At 47.5% G+C, this 11,229-nt stretch overlaps 1 long non-coding RNA gene across 1 annotated transcript in view; it reads left to right on the top strand.

Annotated features, from left to right (window-relative positions):
* The first annotated feature begins 202 nt into the window (after positions 1-202).
* LOC149350420 (uncharacterized) overlaps positions 203-11,229 on the top strand; it is a 168,038-nt gene continuing 157,011 nt past the window's right edge. The window contains exons 1-2 of the long non-coding RNA XR_016290367.1: positions 203-294; positions 7,604-7,686. This is a non-coding gene — a long non-coding RNA (uncharacterized LOC149350420). The remainder of the gene's footprint in view (positions 295-7,603; positions 7,687-11,229) is intronic.

Here is an 11,229-nt window from a genome sequence, read left to right as displayed (position 1 = left end):
CTTATCACACCCTGGCAAAATTGTTGCCGTCTTGTGTTGCAGAGGCGTATCGTATTTGCATATATAACTCGATATAGCGGAGTTCTTGCAAAAAGCCAGCGTTATCAGAACAGGACGCGATATCAAAAGGACGTATGCAAATATGACGCCACCGCGACCGGCGTACTTGGGCTCGTCGCCGAGCGTCGGGCTCTTCTGTCGCCGTGTCCCTGAAGCGCTTCCAACGGCAGGTCTTTTCCACTCGGCTGATTACGTGCTCCTTCTCGAGCCGCGCATATGGCGCTGGGGAGTCGAGTAAGTGTTGCACATCCATGGTAGATTGCTTTAGTCATGGCAATTATCTGTGTAGGCATGATACGTTAAACTTGAAGACTGCAAAGGTGTTTTGCATGGTTGTGGGCTCTTATTTGCCGGTGCCTTGTTTGCGAAGCATTGCAGCTTGGTATATAGTGCAAATTTCACTGTTCGTTTTATGTCTGAGATAAAGGCTTAACAGCAGGCAAAATTCTTCTGGCATGGAAATACTCTGACTTCGAAAAAACGCCCCGTCTGATGCTGAAATTTCTTACGTGGTGAACGGTGAACACTGGCGTTATTTGTGATTTAGGCCCCGAAAAACAGTTTCGCAAGAATTCGCTCCCACATCAAGAGCGACTGTTTTTTGTTACTAAGATCTTTACTAAGCTTTTTCTGTGCATTTTTTTCAACCCGTAACCCACTCTTGTAGAATCTACTGGGACGCAGCAAGGTCATGTTATGCAATTTTTTTTTTGCGTTCTTGCTGATATAAAAGAAGTACGTTCCAAGTGTGTTCGATAGCGACTCAACTGTTGGAGCCAGGGTATTGCTTCTCCAGATACGAAGAGGTCAAATTGTCGCCTGTTCTTCTAAGAATGTTTCTGAGTGCCAGAACAAATACTTGCACAGCAATGAAACATTAATGTTCGTGAGTGCTCGCACGTTGCGGATAAAGTTGCCGGAGCGACTTCTACGCTTAGTTTCGAATCTTAGTTTCGAACTAGAGACCAAAAGTCGTATTTTGGTTACGATTCATTTTCTCAGCTTAATATTTTCTTTGATGAATCTGCTGTCTGGGAAAATTAAAAAGCGATTCGAATACGAATCGAATACTTGTGTGATTATTCGCTGCTTGTGGGATTATTCGTACAAAACGACTACCCATGCGAGAGAACAAAACGCCAGCAGAGGCACTGGAAGCCATGGAATTATAGCGTAGCTCTCGAAAGACGCAATATTGATTTTATTAGGGGTCACGCAGCAGGGAGTCAGTAATTTAGCTCAATGACCGTCGTGTCACATGCATAATCATGACGACAGAGAACAAGTTAGCGCCAAATTCCGGTTGGTGAGAGGGACAAGAGTTCGAGCCATAGCTTTCGATATCGGGCATGAATGCACGGTTTGCTACTTCTGCCTGAACCCTGTCACGTCGCCCTACCTTGAAGGCAATATGTACAATTATTATGCACCATTAATGATCAGCGTCCCGGCACTGAGCCCCCCTCCCTTCACCGGCCAATCGCGGGGGCATGCTGTGTGGTGTTGTGGGCCCTGTTTAGAAGTAGTCCTCGAAAAAAAAAACAATGCTATGCCCTATTCGAACTTTGTGCAGATTATTCGACAACCATTTGAAGTCTTGTGATCGGATTGGAAGTCTTCTGTAGCGCAGACAAGGTCAGCGACTTTCTGCAGTTGTTTCACAAAAACACACTGTCACGTTTTCGGAATGAGGCGGCTGTTCCCATTGTTTTTCTCGGTCGCGTTCCAAGGTTTCTTTTTACAACTTTTCCAGTATAACATCTGTGACGCACTACTTGCAAGGCTACTCTGCCCTTACCTTATGTTCAAAAATAATTTACCATCACGTACATGCCTACTCTTTCTAGTGCTTGGACGTTGCCATTAGGTGTGAACCAGAATAACCCCACATAGTTGATTAGTTAAGGGGTAAACCTTGCATGTCAGGGTTATAGTCCCATCATATGCACATTTACAAGAATTATCAGTTCACATAAGCTTGTAGAATTTCCAAGCACTCACCCACAACCTGCGTTCTTCAGTGTTTAGCGGTCTTCTAAAAAGTACTTTACCCGATTGGGATAAATTGTCTTAAGCGCACAAGAACAGCACAGGAAGGAACGGAGTTGACGGGATATAGCGCTCTGTCCCGTCAACTTCGCTCCTTCCTGTGCTGTTTTTCTGCGCTTAAGACCAATTTCAGTAATGCGCTAACTAGCCTGCAAAAACGTCCTCGCAGGATAAATTTTACGACAACGCAAGTGTGATGAAAATGTCGTGTAAATGGCCACGAACAAGCATCTTGCTGCATCTTAGTGATGCTACAGTTTAATCCTCTGTCCTCTCTTGGTGGTTACTTACTTGGAAATTTTCATCAGGCAGTTACATCAGTGTTTTAAGGCCGCATTATCTGTTTTCTTGAAACCTGAAACATTCCTTCATTTATGTGGCGAAAAAAAAACTGTTTTACAGTGGCATTATAGTTAGCTAGTGACCATCGCAGCGGCGGCAGTTTATTGAAGCTTATTTTTGTTACTATACTAATCAACACTTGAAATCATTTCGGGGCTACTCCCCATGTCTTATTGAAGCAAAACCTTCCAACTTAGCAATACTGTCGCTGACACTGCAGGCGCCATTGATGGGCAGTGTATAGGTACGGATCACATAAGTGAACTGTTATTGTTGCGTCATATTTCCACGTTCAATCGTCTCACCCTGTTCTCGGCCTACGTTGAGCCCAGCTCAAGAGCGACTGCCTACTACACCATTAAGTCACATTACCTTACCATGAAAGGCCCAACACAAGCATCAGATAGTTGCTATTTGAATGAAACAAGTACTCTCACGATTTTCTTGTACCTCTCTTGCGTTCATTGTACAATTTTTAAAGAATTTACGAAGGTACAGTGATTATTCTGAAGCCTTCAGTGTCGTCAAACCGCTTCATTGTGCACACATTTGACTAAGAATCATGTAAATTGCAAATTGTGGTGTTTAACGTCCAGAAGTTAGGTTTGGTTTTGGTTTGGTTCATAGGGGGTTAACGTCCTAAAGCTACTCAGTCTATGAGGGACACCGCAGTGGAGGGCTCGGGATAATTTCGACCACCTAGAATTTTTTAACGTGTTCTGAAAACGCACAGTATGCGGGCCTCTAGCACCTCGCCTCCATCGAAATGCGACCGCCGCGGCCGGGAACGAACCTGCATCTTTCGAGTCAGCAGGCGAGCACCACAACCACTGAGTCACCGCGGTGGCTTAACATCCCGAAGTGACACACAGGCTATGAGGGACGCCATAGTGGAGGGCTCCGGATTATTTTGTTCACCTGGGGTTAGTTGTGGTGAACTACTACTTTGTGATATTTTTCCGGTTAATTTTTGTACGCCATAGTCATTGATTACAGCAGCCTTTGATACCGGAGCCAATGAATGACATGGTATTCCAGCTATCCGTCGTGGTTCACTGGCAGCCGCTACTGGAGGTCAAGGAGAAAAAGAATGAATAATGAAAAAAAATGGCTACACAATACGGCTCTGGAACACTGTCATAGAATCCACAGACATTTAATAGGAACCTACAGATTCCGAGACCAAATCAGGGGTCAAATCCTCATAGCGATCTGCACGTGAGAACGATTTCTGACCCCCACAAGCAAAAGTCGCTAAATTAATCGACCGGGATAGCATAGCATACAATAGGCGAAATGCAAACCAGTCAGGCACTGGATTTCAGCGCACGAAGGTTTGAGAATTCGGGCCTTGTTTTCCTGGCGCCATCTTTAGATTCCACTTTAGTGCTAGATAATTTTGAGAAACAGTATAGGTCTGTATTCAAAAAGCTTCTCTAGCACAAGAGCGTATGTGATTGTGCAATTCAGGGGAGCTGATCAGCCATGACAGCCGAAAAAAAAAAGAGGCTGCCGATGACGAACCGCTCTTATTAAAAAAAAAAAAAGAAAAAGCTGCGTTGATATCTCCCAATACCAACCTACACTTGCAGAATCGCAGAATGTAACCGGTACATATGCTACCACAAGTACTGCATGAAATTTGCAGATGCTACGAAAATAAAGGGCTGTAAAAGTGTAACGTTAGTAGAGAAAATGTTAGCTCGTTACAAGCTTGACATGAGAGCGATACAGTTTTGACACGGGGTTCATATTCTAGTGAGGCAACAGAATGGGCTGAGTCAGCCTCGAGAGAGTGAAAGTGCAGGCGTACGAAAGAGCGAGAATTCCGGTTCACGAAGCTTCTCGCACTTAAGATTAGTTTTTGAGTGATCTCTGTCGGGTCTTGGCCATTGCCGCAGTTGGTACTTCGGCGTAACCAGAGCACGGGTTGGAGCCGATCAGGACCAGAACTTACGTTTAAACATCGTTCTGAATCCTTCCAGTTGGAGTTATTGTGCCGTACTTTGGAGATGGTTAAAACTCTGTGAGCGCAGTCTAAACAACAAGGCCTGTCTTTTCAAAAGCAGTTCACGCTTGCGTGTGTACGGTAGGAACCGAGCAGGGTCTAGAAACAACGCACACTGATGGGCAAGTCGGTAACAGCGCACTTGCACAGGGACTAGGGAAGAAGAGTTGATACGGCATAATGAGGCTGACTTACAACTGAGACACAGCGCTGACTTACAAGTGAGAGTCCAGAAAGCTACCGAAAGTCGCAGAGAACGCCGGTCCTGACGCATAATCGCTTTCTTTATCGACTACCAGGAAATTGGGTATTACAGTAAGCCGAAAACTTCCTAGAGCGAAGGGGTGAAGGAGTCTCTCTTGACTGCTGCGCGATTACAGAAGGTACTTGAACGTCTTCGCAGTTTCAAACATAATGTTCGTGTCAGTTGCTAAACAGCGCATTTTATTTTTCGTTACCCATACAGCCACGTAAAGCTTTGGCCAAAGAGAAACTAAGGCGCGTAACATGAGCTCTGCCTAACAGGCACTGCACTGCGGTACAATGAGAACGCTACGCACGGTTGTTGATTGCATTCAGGGGAGCCAAAAGGACTAAAAAGAGGTTTATGGTTTATGGTTTATAGGGTTTAACGTCCCAAAGCGACTAAGGCTATGAGAGACGCCGTAGTGGAGGGCTCCGGAAATTTCGACCACCTGGGGTTCTTTAACGTGCACTGACATCGCACAGTACACGGGCCTCTAGAATTTCTCCTCCAAAGAAATTCTAGCCGCCGCGGCCGGGATCGAACCCGCGTCTTTTGGGTCAGCAGCCGAGCACCATAACCGCTGAGCCACCGCGGCGGCTCTAAAAAGAGAGTTTCGTGTAGTCTATCAATATCAACCGAGCTGCCAGCTTGCTTTATCCGTAGGAAAGAGGAAAACGCAGAACAATGAAAAAAAATTCACAAGTAAGCTTTGATACGCGGATTCTAAAACGTCGGATGAAAACTAAGTTGGCGGGTGCGCAGGCTACGTCGCTAAAGTATATAAAAGAAGGCAACAAAGACGACTGTTTCGCTTGTTGAAGAATACCAGCTGTTTCTTTTCTTTTTTTTCCTCTCCAAATTATTCCCGAGCCAGCAATCAATTAGGGTGCATCTCCTGCGTGCCGCCAGCTCGTCAGTTGCCGATGCTTTGGTTGTTGTCTCGTCGGCTGTGCTGAATTCATACTACGTGCGAGCTCATGTGCGAATCTGGTCCCAAATTCACAACAGCGGCTCGCGTCACGAAGCTCCTGCGCAAAAGCTGTAGGCAGGAGGCCCGAGGCCTGAGCGTCTCATAGTAGGTGGTCAGTGAGTTCACGGTTAGCCGAGAAAAATGAACGACAGGGTACTCATAACCAGTTGCATTGGTTGCTCAATTATTGAAGGAGAGAAGGCATCCATTCGTTCGAGAAGTGTTTTTATACAACTGTGCGTCTGTTTGACCACAGTGCATTCTCGAAGCTTTATTGTTTTATTATTCTTATTTCTAGATCTAGCCTTGTGGCCTAAGATGTGGCTGTCAATATATACTATAGAATGCCGTGGAGGCTATTTTCTTCCGTAAATATGAGCAGCCTTCGGCTCCTAGTATTGGCCGTCACTCAAAGGGTAAAGTCTCCCTTCCTAGTAGGCTTCCAGTTTCTTGCTTTCGGTTGTGCAAATAATTTCGTGTGAAAGAACACGACTGTTTCAGTTAGGTGCAAAAAATAAAGAAATGTGACTCGACGTCGTCACCCGCTGCATGATGTGAAATAAACGTGAAATAGCGTCTTGTTCGGAAATTTATGCACATTAGTAAAGAATTCTGGAAAACCAATGGACCTGCACAGTAAAGAGCGTACACCATTTCGCTTTCACATCATACCTTCTAGCACACTTGAAATTTTGAAATTTGAAATTTTCCGCTTATAAAGCCGTCATGTAGAACTTCTGCCAATAAATGAGTGCAGCGCGAGTTTGTGTAATCACGTAAAGCGGTGAAGCTTAATATCTTACCTAAAGTACTAAATCAAATCTGTACATCGACTAAAATATCTCCTAGTTAACCACCGTCATTTATTCAATAAATTATTTTTTTGATCACTGTAAAGAGGTGATCTCGAAGTTGCAAATGCATGGTGAAATTGCATGTGCCAAATCCGACACATCTACCCGATATTCCAATATTGCATTTGTGCAAACATTACCTTTTCATGGTAACATTACATTACTTTCATTGGTTTGTGTAGCGTAGACTCTGTGGCCTGGAGTGGCAACCGAAGGTGACGAGCATGGAGCGGGGGGGCAACTAGACCTTACATCGCGTAGCCAAGGCCGCTTGCCAGCCGTCAGGTTCTGTACACGTATAAAAGTTTGGATGCATGGTTTACCACGGGCGGTTCGTTTTGTACAGAGCAGGGTTCTTGTTCACAAGGGCAGCGCGGGGCTGCAGCGAATCACGAGTCTTTAATCATGCCCACAGCTCGGTTCGTTTGAGGCCATGTTTTAAGCCGAGTATTCTGCTGCGCCGTACACTGCGCACTCACTGGCGCAAACGCTAAACGTTGGCGGAAAAGCACCTGGAGCACAGAGAGTAACCCAATTATAAGTTGAAAAGTTATTGGCTAACAATTGCACTTAGGGGTGGCCAGTAGCCGAATCAACTAGTTTGACAGATGCATAACTGAGACGAACGAAGAATATCATTAGCTTCTTTCTGGCCGTAGTCCAATGGCTAAAAAAAAACGAATTACTAGTTTAGCTTTCGTACATCACGAGGGAAAAATTTGTTGTGCTCTGGGGGATGAACCCGGGGATCACGGTCGGACTAGGACAGCGGGCCTAACAGCTGAGCTAACCAGGATGCCAGCAGTTAGCAGCGCGAGGCCAAATTAATCATGTGATAATTCAGGCAAACAGTTTTATTGGGGGAACGGAAGCGTAAAGCCGAAGCAATTCAACCCTTTATTTTGCCAGCATAAAACAATAAATGTTTTACTAAAATAGAAAGCAAATGAAGAATTTCTAGCAATTCTGGCAATTTCTCGTCAGCGGCCTCTTTAGATATTAGATATTTTGTTAGCATATGCTTTCTGTTTTTTTTTTAAGCTTTTTTCTATTACTTTATCCTATCTGCCCAGGGCTCCAAGACTCAAACCACGAGGAGGACGCTGAGTGGCTTGGCTTGTCACGATGCACCTGTGTGTATGCGGATCAGCACCATGTAAGACATGTTTCCCCTTCGGATCCGTTCCCAGTGACGTCCGCGTGAATTCGGTTTGCGTCAACGGCCAGTGCTTCGGGTAACGGTTAAATGGGGGGGGGGGGGGGGGGGGAGTGAAGCGCCGTGGATGGCGGCTACAGGGTCTCCTCGCGGATGCGGCCGTCGACATCCGCGGCATTTTCGGCGTTTGTCGCGGCCGCCGCGGCTCCTGGCGGCGGTGCATTTGAGGCGACCGCTGGCGGGTCGGCATCGCTCTGCCGCGCCTTCTATTTATACCTGCCCTCGGCTGGTAGGCAGTGGATGCGAACAAGTTAGAGGCGCACGAAGAGCTGGACGATGTGTTGTCTGCTCCTGTCGGACCTTTTCCTCTTTTCTTTTTTTTTTCTTTCCTGACGCGAAAGGGAAGCGCGTTAGTTCCCGGAACACAGACCCAAACACTCACGGGAGCGCGGCGCAGTTTGTGTGACCCCTACGAGCTTCGCGTACTGGCCAGTTGGTTGGCCGTGATTTGGGTGGGCGTGTGAAGACTCGTCACAGCTGCAGATCTACAAGACAGGATCATAAGGTCGCGCGACTCTTGTCCGACCCATTCGCGGACGCCCATCTTTCCAGAAGGTATCCACCTGCCTGGAGTGCACTTTGAGATCTCATCAAAACCAGGTGACTACGGTGCCTCGAAGGGCTGGTTACCAACACTCACGCAGTTTCCTTGTTGCTGTAACATTGCGCAACTTTGTGGCTGCGCTGACGGATCGTGAATCCTTGTTTCAAACTACTGAGTGACCACAACGGATAGTCGGTGGCATCGGGGTTGCAGGCGACTATGAAATCCGGCGTCGGTACAGTGCGCCTAACGCACAAGGCTCAGTGCGCTCGCGCACATAACCGAGTGTTCTCTGCCGGTGCACTGGCCGCTCCAACAGTACCTGATTCCTCCCCGACCCCCGGTCTCAGGCCACCTTCCAGTGTTAATCTTCCTGGTATCAGTAACAAAACCTTTCTCCTGCAGTTACTCATTGGTTAGGCAACGCATTTCTCTCCACCGCTAACGCAACCTTTCGAAAAATAAAGGCCTGAAAGCGGGTTGTCAGATGTTGGGTATGTTCCAGACTTTTCTGCTGTGTGAAAGAGAATTCTGAAAATAACAACTTGTTGGAGTTGTGCTGAAACACTGTGTAAATATAGTTCTTTGAGCTAATTGTACATCTGGTTTTTGGTTTATTGGGGTTTAACGTCCCAAGGCAACTCAGGCTATGAGTGACGCCGCAGTGAAGGGCTCCGGAAATTTCGATCACCTGGGATTCTTTAACGTGCACTGACATCGCACAGTACACGGGCCTCTAGAATTTCTCCTTCATCGAAATTCGGCCGCCGCGGCCGGGATCGAACCCGCGCCTTTCGGGTCAGCAGCCGAGCGCCGTATTCACTGAGCCATCGCGGCGGGGCCTAATTGTACATCTTTCTTCTTTCCTTCGTCTTGTTCAATTCTGGTGAGTGAACCGGACCTCTCGTTTTTTTTTTTTGTTTTTTTTTTTTCACACCTGCATAGCTAACTTTCACGCAGCACGTGCCGCCTTGTCTGGCATTTTGTTCATTCTGTGCTCCAGTAGCTCAAAAAAAATTTTCATGACACTCCCAAAACCTCTTCAGACGGCAAGGGCTTGGGTAGCTCTAACCTGAATGGTCACAACTATGCGTGCGAGGCTTTCGAAGCACGTCCGCCTGCTTTTTGAGACACCCTCTGGGCGCGAGGCCCTCGATAGGTCCGGGCTGCTTCGTCTGGCTGCCTCCTCCCCGCGACTGTTAGGTGTGGCGATAAGTGGTACTGGGAACTGGAGCGGGGTGCCACCGTCCGGACGCTGGCGCGGCGCAGAAGGCGCGCGGTCGCGGGTGCGCCGTCGTTTCCGTCCCAAACGCTTCTGCGTATTGATTCAGACAGGGCTCCGTTAGCGGGCGTCTCGCTTCTCTTTCCCGCCGCGCGGTAATAATGTCCGTCTCATTTAAATCGGCCCCCGCCGGGTCCTCGCGCGGCACGGGCAAGGCCGCCACGACGAAACAAGAGGAAACATATATCAGGCCGCGTGGCAGCGGCGCAAACTTTGTCTCCTCTCCCGGGAAGAAGAGTCCTGGCGTCATGACTGGTTCTGGGCGGCCGGCGGCATGTGTGATTGGCTGAACAGTAGCGCGCCGCGCGAACGCAGAGGAGGGGGCGCCGGGGGCTGGCAGCTCAGCAAACATCGGCTTTCCCAACGCTGCCCGGGCCCCAAAGGACGTCGGGGTAGAGACCGCGCAAAAGCATCGTCGCCGCCGGCCGCCCGCGCCGCGCGGGTGTCACGCCAGTTAACCCTTCGATACGCTTCGGCGCCGGCAGCGGTTGCGCCGTATTTTCCTTGAATAAACACGTCCCGACAGGGGATAACGTGCGCGGTTACCTTGTGGTCTGGAAACTTATTTTTGACGTTATACTTTTTAGTCTCCCTGCTAGTTTGGCTCGCGAGCACGTGCGAGGTTGAATGCGAAATCGTTTTTCTGACGTCCGAGGAGCGCAGCTTGGCTCAGAAGCCAGAGGAAAACACAAAAGTTATCTCTTGCGCAAACCCTTCACTCCGTGAGACAAAAGCAAGGTGCTGACTAGCGGTGAGCTTGCAGGGGCGTTCTCGTTAACGCGTAGAAACTGGCTCAAAAATGCGAAAATTGTATTCACAATGTTTCCCATTCTCCGCAAGGAAGTGATTACGAGCTAACGCTATTGGGATGTGCGGCGGAACAATATGAAAACTGCTCTAATTTCTCCGCACGGTTTTGTTGAAAATAACTGCAGTGGACGTACAGCAAAGCGAAGTTTCACCCGCAAGAACAAAAGGAAGAGACACAACGACGAAATACCATTTGCAGATACAGATTTAGCAGGTTACCATCAGCGCCCAGAGCGTTGTAAAATCACTGAAAAACCTTTCAAGCATAGAGTAACCAATGTTCTCCGTTCGCGATACACGCTACCCTAAAATGATCAATGAATTGTTATGGGCCAAAGTTGAGGACGCGGCTATCACATGCCGACATCCTACTCTGCTGACACACAGAGTAGCATGTCAGCACTGTTTTTACGCCGGTTACATCATCTGCCTTTCATTAAAGAGCTTATCTCTCTCTCACTTTCTCTCTCTCTCTCTCTCGCGTGTGCATGAGGCACACATTGTACTGGAGGGCAGCGGAATAATTTCGATTGCTTGGTGTGCTTTGTCGTGCGCCGTAATCTCAGTACACATGTGTTTTCGGATTTAACGTTTTCATATACCTTCAAGTCGAAGTTGTACGCTACACTTTTTTTTTACTTAATTTTTTTTTTCCACAGCGTTTCGTCTGCCCGGTCGTAGTCACTTCCTTTCAACGAGCTAGGGCTGAAAAGAAGTATCGTGACATTTCTTTTTTGCGCGTTATTTCTTGCAACCAAAATACGTTCTGGACTCAATGGATTAATTCAATTCTCTCCAGCCACCTACTCATTCAAACGTCTTTTAATTACAAGCGCACTTCTGCAGC

Source organism: Amblyomma mixtum, chromosome 3 (assembly GCF_055824585.1).
Source record: "Amblyomma mixtum isolate Tamu chromosome 3, ASM5582458v1, whole genome shotgun sequence".
Classification (NCBI taxonomy): domain Eukaryota; kingdom Metazoa; phylum Arthropoda; class Arachnida; order Ixodida; family Ixodidae; genus Amblyomma; species Amblyomma mixtum.
The sequence above is the reverse complement of the archived record's forward strand: the minus strand, read 5'-3'. Positions and strand labels throughout refer to the sequence as shown.